The 21,958-nt window shown below is 41.7% G+C and overlaps 2 long non-coding RNA genes across 5 annotated transcripts in view; one reads left to right on the top strand and one right to left on the bottom strand.

Annotated features, from left to right (window-relative positions):
- LOC115497013 (uncharacterized) overlaps window positions 1-17,810 on the top strand; it is a 46,492-nt gene extending 28,682 nt beyond the window's left edge. For 2 of the 4 annotated variants that reach the window (XR_012058043.1, XR_012058040.1), the window contains 2 exons: window positions 2,834-2,939; window positions 17,676-17,810. This is a non-coding gene — a long non-coding RNA (uncharacterized lncRNA). The remainder of the gene's footprint in view (window positions 1-2,833; window positions 2,940-17,675) is intronic. The other 2 variants (XR_012058044.1, XR_012058042.1) reach the window with 1 other exon arrangement.
- On the bottom strand, window positions 17,331-19,489 carry LOC121470631 (uncharacterized). Its single transcript, XR_005981743.2, has 2 exons — window positions 19,379-19,489; window positions 17,331-18,838 (listed from the first exon to the last, which is right to left on the bottom strand). It is a non-coding gene; the product is annotated as an uncharacterized lncRNA (long non-coding RNA).
- Between the last annotated feature and the right edge of the window lie 2,469 nt (window positions 19,490-21,958).

Raw genomic sequence — 21,958 nt, 5'->3', positions numbered from 1 at the left:
TGCATTACTTAGCCTTGTCAAGAATGTTTTAACTCTGTAGCTTTTCATACTTTGAGTTCTGGACAACTGCATATAGGAAACAAACTTTTTTTAATATTATGTGTCTGCTAATGGCAATAGCAGAGTGTGAATGCCATGTTTAATTGGCAAATCTGCCAAAGGAGGGCAGCCACCAATGGTGAGCAGCCTCAGCTGACTCTCCATCAGAAGTGTCTTCCCCTGGATGCAGGGCCTGGTCTTTCCCTGGCTGAGGGTTTCACTGTGGGTTTGGGTTATTTGCTGAAATAAGAACAATTGCCCTTTTCATGACAAACTTCTAGAGACCCAAACCAGAACAAAAAGGTTGGGATTGGCCCAGTTCTGCTGTTGAAGGGATTCTAAATTATGCAAAAGACCTAACAACTGCTGTAGAACTTTTTTTTTTTTTTTCCTGTGGCAGATTTCTTCCTATGCAGACTGACTCACATGAATTGAAACAAAATAAATGAGAGTATAATATTATGAAAGATACAAACCCCTAAGGTCAGCTCAAACTCTGACTTATCTAATATGCCACCTTCTTTAGAGCAGTCTCTTTCTCTTATGAAACACAAATGACACTGCTGAATGAATGAATCCCATTAGCAAAAAAGTGCCCAGCTTGATCTTTCTGTGCTTTCCAAATGCTTCTGGAGGCACACAGACCACACACACTTGTCAGGTGCCTCACAATGGCTTGGATGATTCCAAGTACTTAATCTAGTTGAACTCAGCCATGGCTCCAAACAGCATAATCCAAAAGCATCTTTTAAATGTCTGGTTTCTGCAGGATTTGTCCCAAGCAGCCAAGCAGCTTAAGGAGATCTGCCTTTCTCTCTTTCTTTTTGATTTCTCAAAGCCATGTTTTTCAAAAACATCACAGCTCCACACCTACCCAAGATCATTGCTCCATCTTCCAGTCCTCAAGGATCTAGACTCGTATTTTACACTAGGAATTTATTCACAGGGATTTGTAGTTATATAGTGCTCTCAATAATATTTTTAGAAATCTGAAATTTGAATAAATTCATATCATATATTTAGTGTCTACTTTATGTGGTTTTTAATAGAAAAAAGGTTCACCTGACCAAACTAGGATCTCAGATATACAAAATCTTTTTAATGAGTTTTCTAAATAGATGATCTTGGCATTTAAAAATCATCTGAGACAATGAAGGTTTTTCTCCCTCATAGGGAACTGAAATTAATTCCCAGACCAACTGGTATTTTTTGCTGTACATTTAACCTCTGGGGTTCTGACTTGCATCTTTTCCTATAACCAAGTGATCATTAAGATATAAGGTCAGTGGTGTAGATTTTGCTGCAAATGCATATTAATAGAGAAGAAGGAAATCAATTTTGCAGAGCACGACATCAGGGCTGTCAGGAGAACCAGTGCACTACATGGTTAATTACTGCAGTGCAGAAACACTTTGACCAGCTACAATTACCCAGTTCTAAAACTGGAGCAATTAAATCTCTTTAGACTTCTTGCTGCAGAAGTTCAGGAGCTGTCTGATTGTGTTCTGTGTTTGGAAGGACACTCAGGGGATGTTCCTGGCTCTCACAGTCCCCACCATGGTGTGCCTTGACCACCACCATGTTCTTGTCTCATACAGCTCAAGGGATACCAGCTTTGCCCACATCACATCCCTGGGATGGGATGTCCTTTGGCTTGTGCTGCCCTCAGAGGGGCTGTATGCAGGGCTCCTTTCCCTCTCCATAGTCCATTAATGCTGAGCATTACTGTGTATCTACTGCTGCTTTCATCCAGGCATGGAAAAGTGCTTATAAATGGTAACCTCTAGGAGGGGATGCAAATTTCAGCATACACTTTATTGGTGCAAAAACATACAAAGAACAACTTCAGATGGTGGTAAAAGGCTGATATGATGAACAGAGTGTCTTTAAGAGTGAGTCTGCATCAGAAGCCCTGTGACTTGCCTGTTTCCTGCACTGAGCCAATGATGTGAGCTTTTTTTTTTTTTTCTTGTCTTTTCTTAGAGTACCCAGACATTCCAAGTGAAAATCAGGACCTCATAGTTTCATGGTACATGGTAAAGCCCCAACTCTAAAGAACTTAAAGCTTAAGTAAATGAGATACAGAAAGCTTAAAACAGAATACAGTAGAAAGAAGTGCACAAAGTTGAGCTAGGAACACAGTCCCTGAGTCCCAGTCCAGGGACCTTGCCTCCAGACATAATTCCTTCCCTTTGTATTAGTCAGATGATAACTTGCCCCCCTCTTGAAATTAAACACTTCCATTACTGAGGCAGACAACTCTCCTGATATCTTGTAACATTAGGTAAAGGTTACTTTTAATGTTTTCTGAACTAGAACATGACAAAGGGCAACTTGAAAGAATGAAAGGCAAAGTTGAAACCAATAGTTGAAAGGCAAGAATTACATAAAATCACCTAAACCTAATTCCAAAAATTCAGGAGTGTTTCTTGCTTATTAGACAATTTCTGAAAACAATCACCTTTGAGATAAAAAGCAGGGCAGTCAGGAACCTGTATAATCTTAGGATGCCTGAGCAAGGGTATTTTCCAGTCTGCACCCAAGAGCTCCTGTGTCCACAAGGAGGGATAAATGTGGATAAAAATCTTTTGCAGCAGGGCAGCCCCCAGCAGGGCAGGAAGCCAGGCTGCAGCCCAGCTCTTGGTACAGCCCCTCCACATCAAATGTCCTCACACAATTCCAGATGTGTAAAACAGCTGCCTGGACAACAGGAGAGGAAGACCCCACCACAAACATGGTTTGGGGTTTAGATGCAGCCCTAGAGGAAACCTTCTGCTATCCTTTTATCTTTTAGGTGTTGGCTTTGTGGTTATAAATTTGCCCACGGAGGGGAACCCTGGGCTGCCTGTACCTGTCTGGATGCTGCTGAGCCATTCCCCAGCTTCAATCCATGTGCAGGGGTAAGGAGACAGCTCTTGAGCCTAATGGTTTTGTTTCTTTGAGGATTGAGAAGTCCTGTGCTAAGAAAATTTATAACCAGCTAATAAAAATGTGTCTGTTGCAGTTAAACACAATAAAAATTACTCTTTATGCACCAAAGGGAAGGCATATACACACACATAACCATGTTCATGTCAGCATTGTTTAATGTATGAGTTTTGTGTATATGTGACTACATTTACTGATAAAATGTAAATGCATTAGTCAGAGTTTGTACAATATTATACTAAGTAATGATGCGCTAATCTATTATCAAAGTTGGGCTTTTATGATATTCAAAATCAAACTATAGGGAAGCTGTTGAGTTATACCAATGTCATGGATCTTTGCCAGCCCTCACCTGTCCTGCTCACTCAGGTTTGCAAGCCTCAAAGGATCCATTAGCTCCATGAAAAATGAACCTAAACTAAACTACAAATAATGAGACGCAATGTCTTGGTCAACATTAAGGTCTTCAGACAGATGATACCAAAGCAAAAGGATGTGCTGTGACATGAGTTTATGTTATTTCACTATATTTGTGCTGAAACCACTAAACTTCAGCAATCTAAAATATACAGACTAACAGAAATCTCTTGGGAGACCCTCTTGCAGCACTTTATTGGAAACAAGAGACAGATCTTTACTTTCCATTTTATCCACAGGACCTAATTCATCTTCTTCACCTGAATCTATTTCTTAGGAAATGGCAGCCTTTGTCATCTCATCTAGGACCTCACCAGCTTCTTAGCACATTAGCATCTTTTCAGATCTAGTATGATTTTCACTTGGGGTTATCTGATTCTTTTTTTCCACTAGTCAGAAAAGTGGGACTTGCTTGCATGCTCACAGTACCATCACAGAGAAAAGTATTTGGCAGTACAATCAGCAGTTATTAACCTTTGGGCATAACTCTGAAAACCAAAAATTTCTTTCTGATTTGTGTTCTGTTAAGTAACAAATATAACACTTGCAGCAGATGATTTTCTGTCAGAGAAGCAATAGATTGAACAGTGGGAATGCTATGGTGCTGAAGGTTAGTATTTTTCTTTTTTTGTTGTTCTTCCTTCTCTCAGGGAATTTTGTCCTGTTTGTTGCCTAAGAGATGATAACAACTGGTACTTAAGAGAGACAAAAGTGGCCAAGTGGGGGAAAGGGGTGCAGTTGGCTGCAGCCTCTTAGCAGGAGCTTTTCTCTTCGGAAGGGCAGAGGTGCCTTCCTTGGCAGGCACCTGTCCTTTAAACTAGGACATTTATTTAGCTTTTAACTTAAATTAAAATGGAAAAGAAGTTAGAAAATCAGTACAGCCTAAGAAGAACTTGGTATTGTCTTTTAATGGTAATGGTAAAATAATCCGTGGAAGTGATGTTTAGAGTACAGACAATGTGAATTTCAATGTAGTTGAAATACACAACTTTACTATAGCACTTTTTGAAGAACCACCTCATCTTGCAGGTTTTTTTCTGTTTCAGGAAAGGAAATCTTAGATATAGAAAACTGATATTTTAATCTGATTACTCTCAGAAAGCAGATGATTCAAATCATGAAAAAGTCTAAGCAATGGGAACAGAAGGTGGCAGGGAGAATATTAAGCAAAGTGTGGAGCACACAATGCTTCAATCTTATCAAAAAAAGCTCCTTGTTTCTCAGAAGCACTGACAAGTTTAATTCTTGGTCTTCTGAAGCAAATTACTGAGGAGCAAGAGGAAATTTGCAGACAGTAAAGCAGCACCTCTGCTTTCATGGGAGGAGCAGGAGGATGGTGCTGCTGCCTTGCCCCACATCCTGCCTGCCCTGTCTTCTTCCTGGGCACCTGAAGGAGATGTCAGTGTGGCTCTGGGGTGAGCAAAATCGAGATGTCCCACAGCCAAGGCCTGGCAATTTTGACAGAAATGATAGTCTGCCACTCAAGATACTTGGGGTTTTGTTTGCCCAAACCCAATCTGGATGGTGCTGTGAGCACCACTGGATACCAGAATAAAACAGAAGCTAGATCTGTGGGCCAAAATAGTAGTCAAAAATCAACGAAATAAAAGCAAATTTAGATCTATGAGAGGGGAAGCAGTAATCTCTGAACAGGAGCGTAGCAATTCAGACACATTTGGAAAGCAGTGGAAGAGATGCACATACAAAAACAGACACCAGAACACAGATCCAATGTGAGATAACTCTGCATTAGATCAAGGTGCAACATAGACAAATACAGAATAATGTATTCAGCAGAGGTGTTTGGGGGAGAATTACAGAAGTCATCAGGGGATGCTGAGACTTGTCTGAGGATTAAAATGATGAAGTAAATTTATGAAAGCATTCATAGAGCTGCAGTTCCAGCACTGACTTCCAGTAGGCAAACTTTGATCGATCACGTAAGATTTAAGAATCATGTACGAATTAAAAGTGAAAATTAAAAAAGGGAAGGTTCAAGGTGACAAATATGTCAGAGTAGCAGGGGAGAAACAGGAGGAAAATGTGAGTTGCCTACATCTCTCATAAGCAAAAGGCAGATCTCACTGATATCAAGAGAAGTGGCTTGCACATAACTGAAGGCAGAATGTGCCCAGGAGTCATCCTCTGAGACTGTCAGCTAAGCACCTTTCAAAAGCATTAAATACACATGCTAAGATATATCCCTAGCTGCATGAAGCCACTTAGCAAGAACCAAATGACAGACCCTGGGAATGCTTTGCAAGATCAAAACCTAGACTGCTATGTCTACATTTTTTCCCATTTGGAGATTAATCCAACGGTGAAAATCACTTCCAAAACACTTAGACTGGGAGAACTGAATTCTCAGATCCGTATTAATAATGAGGATCTCCCTGAGCAAACCAAACTAATGTTTTCTGTGGTGTATGATCAGATTGCCTCTGTGTAGTTCCCAATATCTAATAAGGCATGAGATGTAATAGAAGTTTTTTCCTCCTAAAGAGAAGCATTAGCATCACCTCTTTTACTCCCTCTACAAACTGTGTAGAAAAGTCTTAAAGACCTCCATCCCTGTGCCAATTCCCACAGCTTGCATGATCCAGGAAAGCAGTCTGAAACATTTCTTCACTATGTTTTAGACATCACAGTCCTGTATGCTGGTCAATGGTTTTCCAGTGGACATCTTGCAGTGGTCCCACATTAAGTCACCACATGTCCAGAGCTGCTGTTATTTTAAGAGTTTAAGCACTAAATGTTTAAAAATTAAATTTTCAGTGTGATCACCTAGGAATTGTTCTAGGATACAAAGAAAAATATATTAATTCAGAGAAATCTTCAACATTAACACAGAATTTACAGGGATGTTTCTTCTTTTTGGTTTTTTTATATGTTCGTGTCTTTCTCTGTTTTAGTTTTCTAAGTGTTTTCATTGATTTCTTTTTCATTTTCAGCACAAACTGAACACAGTTAATCAGTAGATACAAAATACATCCTGCAACATTGCCAGTAGCCTAACATAAGTGGATTCAATTGCTGAATTGTCGTAAGATTAGACCTAAGCCACAGTATAAGCTTCATTGATCCAAGCACAGCAAGATGTCCATTCAATAATATGTGTTTTAGCAAGGTTTTCCACTTGTAAAAACTTCCTGCAATTTAGTGTTCATCCAATATGCGCTATAAACACGGTAGATCAAATCTTGTATCAGTTTAAAGGACATCCCACTCCTTAGGAGGGAAGCAAGGCAGCTGCGTGTGTTGTGTAAGCAGAGACACACAGGGAGGGAAGTTCACTGTCAGAAGAGGCTCATCTGTGGAAAATGGACCCTGGGCTTCCTGACAAGCTCTGGGAGGACAGGGATGAAAGCAGGAATGAAGTGCTGGTGCTGATAAAGCCGTGGGCTCAGTAAATCTGTTGTTGTTACCAGCTGAACAGTCCTTACGTGGAAGGGGAGAGGTCACCCAGAGCTGCCTGGCTCTGGTCACTGAGCAGTCCCACCCCTGTGGCACCTGAGAATCCCTGAGTGTTGTGTGTGCCCCACACTGCCCTGCATGGCACACTGCTGCTGCCATGCTGTGCCTCACACTGCCCTGCATGGCACACTGCTGCTGCCATGCTGTGCCCACGGGAGCTCTGGGAAAGGATTGTTCCCTGTGGCTCTGGCTGGCTCTCCTCACAGCCTTGGTTCCTCACCTCTTGACAAGAACATGAGATTTCAGTGGGAAACAGGGTCTAATACCACAAGAGATAAAAAATGTGGGATTCCAAATTGCTCTGGGCTGAGGAAAACATGGCCATGGGACACCAAACAGTGTTGCCAATATCACTGACACTTACCTGGGATTATTAAGGGCCCACATAGCCTTCAGCATGGACACTGATTCTCTTTGGGCTGGAGCAGAGACAGGTGCCAATATGTGATTAATTCAGAACAGAAACCTCGTGACATTAGAAGTTGTTGGGTGCCTCCACACAGGGGTCTCTCTGTCAGCAAGACAGGCAAAAACCCCAAATGGCAGAGGTGATCGAAATGCATCCAAGAGCTTGCCTTGCTGCTTACAAAGTCCCTCACCTGGCACAAGTCATGAAATGGTGTGGCTGTGATTAGACCACAAATGAAGTGGGGATGCTGATGCCAAAGGAAGAATCAGAACTGCAGGTAGAGTTTCAAAATCAAATATCTCTGTCAGGAAGGCAGTGATTTTATAGCACCTAAGGCTGCTTTTTCATTAGAATGTTTTGTTTCTTTGGATTTTTCTCAAAGCCCAGCTCTTATTTGGTTCCAAATGCCTAAATGTAGAAATTGTTTTTCAGTTCTTCATCTTAAACCCTTAAATGCACAGCATGCAGACTTTGGTATCAGAAAGGACTGACAGCATAATGACTTTACATGCATGTGAGACTTAAAATTACAGCCAGTATAGTCTTATTCACTAAATGTTGCCCTTGAGAATAAACTTGGGTACTGGTAAACACATTCCTGAATAAAGACTCAGCAGCACAAATACTTTGTCATCTTTCCATGCAGATTAAGAAAGCCCTTTATTATATAAATGTCCCCATTTTTATTTTCCAATTGGAAACTTACAGCATATATATATGTTATTCTTGGTGTTGCTTGAGGAATGAGTCATCCTTATTTCCACTGAGAATTGGTCCCAACTACTTTATTTCCATGCAGGGAGCTGTATTATTTTGCTTAATTACATAAAGATTTCAGATCACTAAGATTTTATGTTATTAACACAAACATCAAATGATTTAAGCGAGTTCCTAGAATACCTAAGTGAAAAAATCAAAACAAGTGCCTTAGAGGAACTGCTTCTTAAGTTTTGAAAGAGTAGGCAAATTAGAAAAAAAAAGTTAGTCAAGTATATTTTGCACAGGAAAACTAATAAAGAGAAAGGCAAGGATATCTTCCTTTCCAGGTGAAGCCTCCTGTGGCTAATCTTTCACATTTTTATTTTACTTAAAACCCCACCCTGCAAAAACATAAACAGATATTTAAATTTATGATCTTGAGAAGTCTACCCGCATGAGCTTTTGTAGGATCAAGACCTGAGAGAATGATTTCTGTTTATAAAGCACTTTTAAAGTTTTATGTGCCAAATTTTGAGAACAATCTATTTTCACCCACCCACTCTGACCTTATTTGCTCAGCAGGCACTATTTCTAGAGCTGCCAGAAACCTCAACATGGCCATACATTTTGCTGTCGACTCTTGAGGAGATAAGGCCAGTGTTTTCAAATGCTTTATGCACTTAGGCAGCTGCTTGAATGGCTCCTCACAGACCTGCTGGGTACGGGGTTTTTCAGTGAATGCAGATTCAGGGAAGCCCTGCATAGGTCTATTAATTCCATGATTACAGTCCTGGGACAGATTTCCTTTGAATGCAAAGTATGGCTTGCCAAGAATCAAAGTGGGGAAAATGGCCTTAGATAAACTTTAGTAGAGCAGAAACACATGAAGAGCTCATCAGAGGGTGTCTGGATCCCCCTCCCTGTGCTCTCTCTAAGAGAGCCAGGTGGCTTTTGTCACAGCAAAAATCAATCACACTGCTCCCACCTAGTCACTGTGTGTGAAATAAACCCTATTTCTAGGGTTTAAGTAGGATAATAGGGGAAAATGTAGTTTGCTTCAGCCTATGGATAATACACAAGGCATCTAGAGCAAGATCTAGATTTAAGAAAAAGATCCTAAATATATGCTTGTCCAAAACTTTCTACTTTTTCTAGGAGTTCCAAGTGTGTGAGGCAAGACACTGGCCTCATACCTCCCTAAACTCTACTGTAATATTTGAAAAGTATCAGTTAATAATAGACTCATAGAATATCCTGAGTTGGAAGGGACCCACAAGGATCATCAAAGTACCACTCCTGGCCCTGCACAGGACACCCCAACAATCCCACCACATGTCTGAGAGCATTGTCCAAGTGTTCCATGAGCTCTGGAAGGATTTGTGCTGTGACCACTGTCCTGGGGAGCCTGTTCCAGTGCCTGGCAACTCCCTGGGTGAAAAACCTTTTCCTGATATCTAACCTAAACCTTCCTTGGTACAGCTTCATGCACACAGCTTTGTCTTCAGTACTTTGTGCTTTACTATTCAGTTTCTTGAGCTTCACACCAGAAAAGTTTCTTAAATATAATTTTGTATTTTACTGTCAAAGAGTGAGAGGTGAGTAACTCCATAATTGGTAATGGAGTTTACAGAAATGCTCCTTCATCCATGATTGCTTCTTTCTCTTTTTCTCCTGAAAGGTGCATTCACTGCACAAACTGGTAGATGAATTAGACTGACATTATTTGATTTGAGATTCATAGTAGTATCTAGTTATTAAACATAACAGCTTGTCTGAGCTTCTTAATATAAGAAAACCTTCCTAAAAACCATCTCTGATAAGCATTTATAGGTCCCCTTGCCTTTTAAATTCAGGGGCTCAACATTGTCTTCAATGGTAATTCACTTCAAACAGGACACTAGCAAAACCTCTGGTTAAATGAACCATCACACTAATAACATTCAATTCTTGAAGTTTCCTTTATATGTATCACAAATGCCAAATTATAAAGTAAATTTTGAGCATATATCTGTAGGATTATTCCTACAAGTAGTCACTATAGAACTTAGCACATTTCTGGGATATAGCGGCAATTACCATGACATACCCGTGACATGTAATATTTTGAAACTATCCTTTGTAAACCCTGATAGGGTCACTGGATACCGTGTGGAAAAGGATATCTTGGGACAATTCACTGAGACTTTTTGTTGCTGAAGTACAGGTTAGGAAATCCAGGGCATGCTGCACAGGGCACAGCACACAGCATGACTACAGGATAGATCAAAACAGGCTCACATTTTACAGATCAATCCCAGTTGTACTGTAAAATTTTACAAGGCTCAGGCAGAACTTCTGAGGTGCCCAGCCATCCAAGTTCATACTTTGGCAATGTGGATACTCAATCTGGTTTGGGTGAGCTGAAATATCTGCAAGAAAACACAGAATGTGGATAACTGAGTCAAACCATTCCGACATTGCAAGTAAAATTTTCTCCCATTGGTTTATCCCACAGAAAGTGGGAGTGTTTGGGCTACAGCTAAAAGCTGAAAAGAGAAGCACAGAGGATTAGAGAAGCTCAGTTTCAAATTCCTGGTTATCTAATTCATGAGCCCGGATTAATTTAAATATTTTAAAATCTGATTTTAAAGTAATATAAAATATTTATAGATTGTAATTACAATTGACAGAGTTGGTTAGTTCAGACAAAAGTATCAACAGACTGAAGTGGGGAGCAAACACCTCCTCTGGGGGTGTAAAGCTTGATAAAATATTGATATTGAAAACCCAGAAGCAACTCCTGTGCAACTCCTGGGAACAGATTATTTCCCAGGTGTATCCCACTGCAGGGATAGGGCATTCCTTTAATGTGTAAGTAGCTCAGCAGAAGGTGCTGTGCTAGAAATCTCAAATGCCTCTGCAGGGCACGACAGAATGAGCTGCTGTGGGAGGACTCGCAGCTATCGCCTCCTGCCAGCCCAGTCCCTGAGAGAGCCTGGGTTCCCCTGGGGAGCCAGCAGCACAGAGCTGCTGAGGGCTGGCAGAGGGGATGGAAGGAGTGGGGAATCCACATGAACCAGGGAATGGCCTGAATGGTGGTGAATCCACAGGAATCAGTGAATCAGGGTTGGCCTGATGTCACCGTGCACTTCTCTGAGCCTCAGAATGGGTAGGATTGGGAGGGATCTTTCCTAGTGAAGGCATTTACACCAGGAAGAAAAAGAGGACAGTATTGGTCTCTTCATCCCTCAGCTGTGAAGTACAGATATTTTCAAACAGGGACTTAATCTGTAGGAACCACTGCTTGCAACTTGTCCAAAGAAAATCTACACTTCTCTTGGTGTAATTGAGCAAGAAATATATGATGTGGGCTCTGACTTTGATGTCTTGCTGGATGAAACTTAAAAAGCTATGATGGCTTAGAAGCAAGCATCAACACCATGAGTTTTCAAAATGAAAAGGCATCATTCAGAAAAGCAGAGATCAAACTCCAAACATCCTTAGATACCTCTGATAACTCACTTGTGAAATGGACATCTGCTGCTACTGAGACTCTGCTGGATGCCCAACAATTCAAAACCCTGCTGAAAGCTTGTACCTACCATAAAGGTGGGAGCAGTGGCCAAAGTCTCATCAGCGACAACAAATAGTTGCCCAAACATTACATGATAGACACCATTACAAGAACATGGAAAAGAGGAATGGCTTTAGTGGAGATATAAATAATGCAGACTGGCATGAACACATAGGCTGTGAGAGCTGAGAGAGGCTGCCTTTCTGGACAAAACAGAAGTTATTTGCAAAAGGGCAGAGGACTATGGATTATAAAATAAGTGTTGAAAAGCTGGTACTCCATAAATATGGTAAGAGTAGTTTATATGCAAGAGGATTGAAAGACCAAAGAGAATTTCACATGCTTAGATGAATGTATTCCTGAAATTCTGCTACTCAGCTGTGGCTTCCCTCAGTGCAAAAATTGAAAGCAGAGACTTGATTTATTTATCAATAAATCCACAGTCTAATTGAACATACAGAAAAAAAAATAGTGCCTGAGGATAGTTAAAGAAATATTAAACTACCCCCCAGTGTTTGCTGAATCTGCCACTTTTGTCCCTGCAAATTTCTGTGTTGGGACACCCATGTGTGGGGAATGAGCCTCCTCAGTGTGGGGGAGGAATCTGCATGAACCACTCTCTTGCTTTCCTCTGTTGCTGCCTCTCCACATCCCCTGGGCTCCATTCTGGGGATTCTCTGTCTCCATCCACAGGCAGTGTGGGGCTAGACCAGAACATGGAAATGCTGCCCACGATGTCCAGAGTGACCCCTTGGTGTGCTCCTTTCAGCTCCAATTGAGTTCTTGGTCATGCAACTCTCCCTGGACTCTGCAAAAACAGAGAGAAGAAAAAAAGAGAACCACATCTCCCCCCTTCTTCCAGGAGATACAATACAGTCTTAAAAGATGGGTAGCAGAATAGTTGTTCCCAACAGTTATTTCCCAATTCTGCCTTCTCCACCTTCAGCATCCTCCTTCTTTGTTTAAGTCCCGTACTTCTGTTAAAACTCAGCTGGATTTGGAATAAACAGAATCAGCAAAAAAATACTGACTTGTTTTTACTCACCTCTGATCTTTGCAATGCCAAGAACCACCTTCTCAAGTTCCTTTTTGCATTGATTGATTGTATGTTTGGTTTTTATTAAAATTTGTGTGTGAGTGCAACAAAAGTGCAACTACAGCATTTCAGGAGCTGAGGAAGGGAGGGCTGACGAGGAGCTTAGAGGATCTTTGGTGTAGCCCATCTCTGCAGAGGAATGTGGATCAAATATATCCAGCAAGGCTGACAGCTCTTTTATCTGATCTGGTTTTTAAGACTCTAAGTAATAGAGATTCTACAGACACTCAGCAGCCTGTTCCAGTGTTTACCTAGGTTTATAGTTAGAAAGATAACCCAAATCTCCTTTCTTGGAAATTAAAGCAATATTTCTTGCCCTAACCTCAGAGGACAATGGATTAGTACCTCCTTTTAGTGGTTTCTTATATGCTGGAAGTCTGTTATCAAACCCTCCTCAATTGTGTACAGGAAACAAATTCAGTTTCTCCAACCTTTTCTCATAGTTTATAGGTTTCTATTTATTCCTGTTCCTGTCCAGTGGGACTGAACCTTTTATTTAAAAATATGGTACTTAAACCACATTCTGGGTAAACTGGTAAACCTCCAATACGTCTGAGCACAGCAGAGTAATGATGTTTGTCATGGTACAAGCAGTGCTACTGGTAGTACATTTTACAAGATTTGCTTTCTTATGAGTACATCTCACTTCTCATTTACTGTGGATGTTATCACCTTCAGATCTTCCAGGCTTCTCCTGCTTTTTTGGTGTGCAGAAATTTGCCTTCTCCTGCCTATATATAGCTCTTTTCATTTCACTTGAGTGAATGTGACCTTGTTAAATTGGAATAATTTCCCTGGTTTACCAAGAGCACTAGTCCTAATTATGGTGCTCTAGTATTTCCAGTTCCTTCCAAAATGCTGTCATTTACAAATGTTACAATATCTAATTTATTTTTTTTTTTTCTGTTTTAACCTGTTTAAAGTTAGGCTGAGAAATACATGGTTTCTTGAGAGTTCCTTTTTCCATTTTCTTGAAAGCAGGTACTATATCTGTCCTCTGGTTTTCTAGGACTTGACCTACCCTCCACAGGTTCTGAGAGATGATAACTAATAATCATGCAATTGCACTGGTTAACTCCTTAGCCACTTCAGGGGAACAGGTCTTGCTATCTACAGTACATGTAACTTAACTAAATCCTCTGTAATTCTTTCCCTATTTTAGTTCACACTCCTTTGCACTGGTAAAACAAAATGATCAAGTTACAATTAACCTTTTTTGAGGAAAGACCCAAAGATAGCATTTCAGAAGTGAGCAAAATTGCCACCACACCCTCTTGGCCCCCTTCCCCTTCAAAGAAAATCCCACAAAGCTTTTGACAGGGAGAATTAGCAAAAAGTAAAGTAAATACCAAAAGCTGTTATGGCAACGTGAAATCTTCCCTGTTTATCTCTTTGTGTTGTTTGCTAGACTTCCCTCTTTGTTCTAATTAATTGACAAACTCCTGCTAGAGTCATTCATTTCTCAAAACTTATTTATTTTGCCTCACAACATTTATTTGCACAGCACTACTGTTGTGTACAAAGATTACTCTTTAATGGAGTTCAGAACACCCTTGCACAGCATGCAGTTCTGTTCAGTCCAAAAATACAATACACCATATACCGAGTCTGTAACTTCCAATTAATCTTATTTGGTTTTACTCTGCTTGATTACTCTTTATGTGCTTTCTTAAAGTCATGTGATTTTAACTTTTTATTTTGACTATTTTAATTACTTGCTTCCACACAATATTTACAGGGATATTCTGCAGCTCTTTTCAAAGCAGTTTGCATTAACTAACTGGAATAGATTTGCTTTTACAATAACAAAATCAAAAGAATGCAATCTTTTTAGATCTCAAGTATGTATTCAAATAAAAATGAGTCAATAAATAAAAATGGTAACTCCATACTTTAAAATTTGAGACATCAGATAAAATGTTGGCATTGTTTCAGCATGTCTGGATGTGAACATACCCCATGTGAAGATCTGTTTTAGAGGCTATCTGGGCTGCAGCCACACAAAGCACAGCAGGAAGATACATCTGTATATTCCTGGAGAATGAATACAGATGACTATTGGCAGTGATGATCTGAACCTCCACCCAGGTTTGATCTTCAGAGCTGGCTTACAGACAATACCAGGAAATAAACCCACAGGATTTAAGGAGAGTAAGCATCACCTGCAGTAAGACTGAGATCTGCAGCCTTGGCAGAGGCAGAGGACATCAGTACCACTGGTGGTGCAGCCAGTCTTGGGCACTGCTGGAGCAGCTCCCAGCCCGATCTGTCTGGGGCAGGGGGAAATAACAATGAACTTGGCCTCCTTGCAGGGCTTCCAGCAGATCTTGGCATTCAGTCAAGGCTCAAGTCAGCTGCTGTCAGTGCCCCAAGCAGCCAGGATAAGCTGTGTGTGCTCCCAGGCAGGCCCAGGCTCGGGCACAGCTCCAGAGCCTGGCCCAGCACAGGCTGGGGATCAGTGCCAGGGGCTGCCCTGGAGCTGCCCCAGCCCTTCAGCAGAGCCTTCGGCCTCCAGCTGCCACAGAGCCAGCACCCAGGGCTCTGGAGGGAGGGCAGCTGCTGGGAATGCCATACAGACTCCTGCTGGCCAAAGGAATGCACCTCCTGTACTCTGACTGTGCTGGTTATTTCCCCGAGGACAGGGAGAGTCACAGAGGGAAAAGAGATGAAGCTGTGGTTTGGATCTTATCACTGTTATTTAAGTGACCGGTTAAGCCCGAGTCTGTCAGTGATAGATAGAAATAAAACCTGCCTGATCTGAAAACAGGAGCCTAAGTGACTTTGCCATACACTGCAGATAAGCAATATCTTGGCTGGTCACAGATGCCCGTGTTAACACTGCAATTGCTGCCAGTGTCTAAGAGGGCAGCTGCCTCCATCTGCACATCCAGCAGAAGCACAGATGCCCCTGGTACCTCTGCTGGCTAGATAAAGCCAGCAGGAATATCAGCAGAGCCCAAGCCAGCTTTATTTAAGCAGCATGGGCACTGGTGACATGTGAGGGCATGCAGAGCTGCCCTCACACATACTGACAGTGACACTGTCAAGTGCTCAGTTAAGGGTGGTGCCAAATATTCCACATGCAGAAAGAAAGCCAAGTTATTTATCTCATTTTATTTACAGTAATAAGCGACTGTTGAACAGCATGTAAGTGCACTACAATAAAATCAATAGAGAATATTAAAAGCAGAAATAAAGATCAGCCAATATAAGGAAACTACTAACTTGAATGAAAGGATCTAGGAGGAGGGGAACACTGAACAGCTCAGGAAAACCAACCCAGCAAAACAAAAGATAATGATTCCCAGGTTTGATTAGATAAATCCTCAGCCTTTCACTAAAAAAAAAATATTCTTGATGTGATGGTTTCTCTGAAGCCTCCAAAGAGAATTTTTCTCAGCCTATTTGAAAAATGTTCACAGTCAAGGACCTGAAAATCCGTAATCTCTACTTGATCTGATCTCAGGTGACTAATTCCAGAAACTGATTTACCTGCACTGACACTGCGGGACTGGAACCAGAAGAGAGCATTTAACAATTCAGAAGTCAGTCTGTCCATTCTAAGGCCAACATGAGTTTTGCCATTGGTCTTAAAATAGCGGCAGAAATTCTTGCCACATGTAGAGGGATGCTGGATTACTTTCCTTTCAGATATAAGCAATAGATGGCTGGTACTCTAAGCATGACTAAAAGGTTTCTCTTTGGTAAATATACTCAGATTTTGAGACAAAGTTTAATGGGCAAAGCTCAAGTCTGACTGGAAAAGCTGTTTTCTGGATCACTGACCCAAGTAAGTCCAGTTTGTGAATGAGCTATGTGATAATGTACCAAAAAATTGTTTTAAAAAAAAACAGAGTCGTGTTTGCTGTCAAGCTTATTTTTGTGGCTTTAACTGGACTTTGAACGAGCTGTCAAAGACAGCTGCCCATTAGTGGAGGTTACAGCAAAAGCCACCAGTGTCCTTCGCTGAAAGCCCCAGCAGCCACTGCCTGAGCCCCTCAGGCTGTTTGTAAGGGCTGCATTAAACCAGCTCCCTCAGCCCTTCCTGCTGGCATTGCAGCCCTGCATTAGAGACAGCACCTGCCTTCTCTCTAATCAAAGACTACCAAAAATAGGGAGAACAACAGAAAGAAGAAAATTACTAAGCAAGTTGAAATCTCTTACCTGAAAGTGTATTTGATCCGCACCAATCCTTTTCTTTGAGGCTATGGTCCCCTTAAAAGTTTCTGAGCTTTTCTCAAAGGTAGAAATTTTGAACTATGATTGTTCGATAGTGGCTGGTCTTTAACTGTTCTTTCCTTCATCTTTTCTGCCACAAAATGTCTTAAAATGAATGATTTGATGGTTCCATTCTTTACTTTTCAATTTTTCTATTTCACTATTAATTATTTGTCTAGTTCTGCTACTTTTCAATTCCCCCCCCCACCCCGGTAAAGTTGAAGGACAGAACAAAATATGAAAAAGAACTATGTCAATCACTTGGCTGGTAACCAAAGGGTTACAAATATTTTCAGTTGCACATTCCAGCTCCACAGATCCCAAATTATTGTCCAGGTAATTGTATTGAAAGTGGTTCACATTCGTATTCATAACTGCTAGGCCCCAAAAAACCCAGAGAGTAATGAAAAATACTGTGGTCATTTCTCATACTGAGAGTGGCCTCTGCAGTAGAGAATGAGAGGTAGGAGGGGGTCCAATGAGGAAATAATAACAATCAGCTTCAGAAAGTTTTTATTAACACTGTAAATAAATATTTGCATAGAAGAGAGAAAGTTTTAAAATATGAACACACAAACACACTTGTGCATTTAACTGAATGCTTTGATTCCATATGGTAGTTCAACGACAAATTCTATGCCACAGAAAGCAGTAATTATTTCAGCTTTGCATATTGTAAACCTGGTCACTGTCATTCTTTCTTTGCCTCCACATGCCTCAATGCCATTTTCTACAATCGTGGGGAGATTGCCTTGGCTCTCACTCAGCTGGCTCAGCTAATGCAATTCACAGGCCTTCAAATGTAAGCTTGTAAACTGTTTAGTTCTTTTTCTCTCTAACAGCTTGTCTATTAACAGCTCATTGAATGGAGGAGGGAGAAGAAGCTAGTGAGACCTCTCTTGGTATTGTTCAGCAGTGACCCCGGCTCTCTCGGATTGGTGGCCAGTGCTCGCTGAGCAGCGTTTGTCAGGACGTGTTGTTTTGCTGGATAATGGGGTATTGTGTGAGCAGCCGTCTGGATTAGCAGCAGGTAACAATAAACTGGGAAAGTAAGTCTCCTGTGTGATATGGTAAGGTCATAAGAACGATGTATAAAAATCCAAGGGAATGTTCTAAGGATGGCCGGAGTACTGCAAGAAAACCATGCTGAGAGATCTCTGTCTGAACCTCCCTCTGTGCATTGCCCAGGACCCTCATCAGCGCTGTGTCCTCCAGCTTGGGATGGACTCGGGGAACGAGGATGGTTCACGGCTGCAGGATTTTCAGGCTGTATGTCCACTGCTCATGGCTGTGCTTACTGCAGGTGGGTTTTGTCAGGATACCAGGATGATTACACCCTGGAACAGGAGCATCAGAGCCTGCCCACGCCGTGGCCTGTGCCCGCTATTCCTGCAGCTGTCTGGGGGAAGGCTGTGCGATCACTGCAATGAGAAATGCGATGGCACCGGCCTGGCTCCTGCTCCAGCGCTGGGAGATTCCGTGTCACGCCATGAGCCTGCCACACCCCCTGCTTTCCCCATGGATTACACAAAATCGCCAGTGCTTTATTACTGATGGCTGAGATTTCTTTAACTTTCCCTAGTGTTCCACATGGCATCACCAGGCAAGCTGGTGGCTCAGCGTTCAGTGAAGAGAATCACGCGTGGCACAGATTTCTCCCCCTGCAAAACCCCGACCCGCCGTACTCAGAGGCCGCTCTGTTACAGAAACCCGTGCTTCCAGCTTTGCTTTTCGCTGCGCTAAGCGCTGCAGATCTCGTGTTATCTCCCAGACAGACTGACAAGGCGGCAGCACGCAGAAATCGGGTTTCCAAGGAGTGATTTATGAGAGCGAACTTGGCCGAGCGCGCTTTGCGACTCCCCCGTGTGGCTCGAAGCCGCCTCCGGCTCAGCCCCGGGCCGGGACTGCAAACGCGGCTCGGGGAACGCTCCCGTGCTCACAAGTGGCCATCGGTTTGCAATTAATATTGACCCCGAGAGAATAATGGCATTCTGTTCTGTTTCTGCTACAGGGAAAAAAAAAAAAAGTGTAATATTTTAATATTTTACTAACTGGCATGCTGTGGATGGAATTATGAGGCCTCATATTCCTTTGCTGTGAATTAGTCTGAACGATTTAATTCTCAGTTTCCTTTTTCCCCATCAACGTGGCTTAAGATGATACCCTTAATAGATGCTAAAATCTATTTGGACACCATTAGTTATGTTAAAAGTGGCATTATAATTTTGTGTGGACTAACACAACAGTTCAAGGTTCAAAACATGTTAGTTGCACTCCTCTTCAGGTCACTTATGATAAACATTCCCCCTTTTGGGCTTAGCTACAAAAGCCTAGTTTTCAGTCTAGAACTCAATATTTTTACCCAGAACCACCAAAAAAAAAATTTTACAGTTTCTGCTACTATCTTTTGTATGTCTTACATATATTTTCTTGGGCATGGGTCAGAGGAAGCAATTGTCTTCTTCCAAATTAAAGGGTTTGACTCTGTCCCATGTTACACTGTCTCAAATTACCTGTCAGCTGCATGAAGAGAGGTTAGACTTACACCAGCATAGACAAAGGTAGAATTGGGCGCAGTGTTTATTGTGTTTATGGCTTTCAGGAACTTGGCATCCTATTCTTTCATTCATCTGAAATCAACAAAAGGAGATGCTGAAATTATAAAATGTTTTAAACCCTCCAACACTGTAGCTGTGAGCAGGACACATTGTACCACATTGTACCAGACCTTGATGGCACGATATCATGAACATGAAATCTGGGCAGAAGAGATAAGGGCACAGCCTTGCCACACTCCCACAGTAGCAAAACACTCTAGAAAGTTACAACTGCATTTTTGTGGTATTTGGTCACATCCCTCCTTGCTCTGGCAAAACTTTGACTTGGACCCAAGTAGTTGCAGTTCCAGGAAAGTGAATGCCCAGTGGAGTTGTGCCCAGCTGCAGTGGATCTGTATTTGATGACAATTGAAAAGATGAATGAAAATCATTTTGGTTGCATTAGGGATGTAAACTGTCAGGGATTTGGATTACTGCTTATTCAACTTTTTGGATGGCATCTTTACGCTTCCAAGAAATCCCTTTTAGTACAGGCATCAAGAGGAGACAGGATAAACTCCGAGCAAGAAACTGGAGTTTGCAGACAAGTAGCTCATGCTCCTGACGCTGGAGAATAAGGGAATGGAAAGCAAAAGTAGAGAAAACAAAGGAGACTTTGTGGGTGTGCTGTAGTGCCAAACCTCAGTGGTCTGGATACATTGTTGTTGTTGATCTATCTCCATCGGTGCTTATGGGTATGTATTGATCTGAATAACTCATGTCTGAGGGGTCACTGGGACATCTGATTTTATCCATTTCCTTGGGACGTTTATTAATATTGACACTTCTTCATTTAATTGGGGCATTGGCTATGGAATCCTTTTTTAATGGAATCATATTAGCTAATGTACTGCCTGTCCACACTTAAATCCAGAGTGCTTTACACAAGCCCAAACTTGAGTAACTGCTTAATGTTTTAAGAAAAAAAAAATGCTCAAACACCAAAAACACAGATATCTGAAACCAGAGAGGAATAGCAAAGACAGAACTATGCTGTAGTCTGCGATCTGCATTTCTCTGTTACAACACAGGGACCCAAAATAAAGTAAGAGTTACTTTTTCTGTACCTCACAATTGTTATTTCTTTCCTTGTTCTGTCAAGGCCGTTCCTCCCCCCACCCTCCCACCAGGGCTGAATTGGTTTCTGGAATGTAATTATTCACATCTGTACCAGCTCTTGTAAGACATTACCAACTAAAAGAGATAGCCATTTGCACATCATCTTATTCCTGCATTGAAAGAGCAGCGTGTATCTCTGAGTGAACATGGCTATGGCAAATGATGCTCTTTAACTTTCGCGTCTTTCCTTAAACAGATTGGGAGTCTCCTTCTACCTTTTATTGAAGAGATTTCCGTTTCTTGAAAGTGCTCTCCTGGGATTGACTAGGAAAGTGTTTTTTGCAGTCTGCTTGATTGGTCTTCATTGTGGAGCAATTTCAGGGGCCTGGCTTTGGGCACCATTTGCAATGGGTTTACAGCAGAAGGTCATGCATTGTTACAGAGTCATTACTGCCTTTCCCCTTGGGACCACAGCACGCCTGTGTCTTTACCCTTCACCAGCAGCTTCTGACACGTCTTTCTGACATCTGTGCAGGAGGGCAGGGACATAGCACACTAACTTCTTTGGCAGAAATTAGCAGTGGACTGAAAGAGGAGAAAGGAAGAGCAGAGATTCCACCTTCAATTAATTTATTCATTCTCACCAATTTTGTCCGTGGTTTCAATAATGTTTTGCTTGTAATGCATGAGGTCTTTAAAAGAGCGGGTACCTCATTGTGATACTGGCTTTGTGGAGTCCAGGAAGACAAGGGAGCTGGAATGTGGACATGAAGATTGCTCATGGTAACTGTGTCTGTAACATGTCTAGATCCAGCACACCACACCCCGGCTGCTCCTTACAGCAGCTTATATTCAGCCTGAGTTCACAGTGCCTGCAAACCCTGCCTGTCCTTGAGTCAACTTCACTGTGCAGAAAAACCTAACAGCTGCAGTTATCTCCCTGGCAAGCTGCACGATAGTGGAAAAACATTGAGCATGGATAGAACCTTCTCACTCAAAGCATTTCTGCTTTTCTGCAGCTGAGGATCCCAAGACTTTCATTGAACCCAAATAGTATTGAAACCTACAAACAATATTTGCACCAATAATGGAAGACCCTAAGTCTGTTGTCTCATTAATTACATTAATTCTGCCAAGGCAGTAATTCCCACTGAGTCACAGACAAGCAGGACAAAAAACTGGGTCTTTCTTCTCATCCCTCAGCTCTAGTCATGAACATGCTTGCTCTGCTCGCTGCCACACTGATGATAGATTTTTATATTCTTCACTTAACAGGAGAGGATTTGTGAATTAAACACGCACTCACAGCCCTAGCAAGGTCATACCACAGGACTCTGAACTACAGCTGCTTTTGAAAGAGAAACTTGCTGCTGATCAGTCCAACCTTCCACACACACTTTTACAAACACAATCATTCTGAGGCCTTTTCGGGAGACAAAAGAACTGTTTGACTTCAAGGTTAATTCGAA

This window comes from Taeniopygia guttata, chromosome 12 (assembly GCF_048771995.1).
Source record: "Taeniopygia guttata chromosome 12, bTaeGut7.mat, whole genome shotgun sequence".
NCBI classification, from domain to species: domain Eukaryota; kingdom Metazoa; phylum Chordata; class Aves; order Passeriformes; family Estrildidae; genus Taeniopygia; species Taeniopygia guttata.
This window is presented reverse-complemented; position numbering and strand designations above follow the sequence as displayed.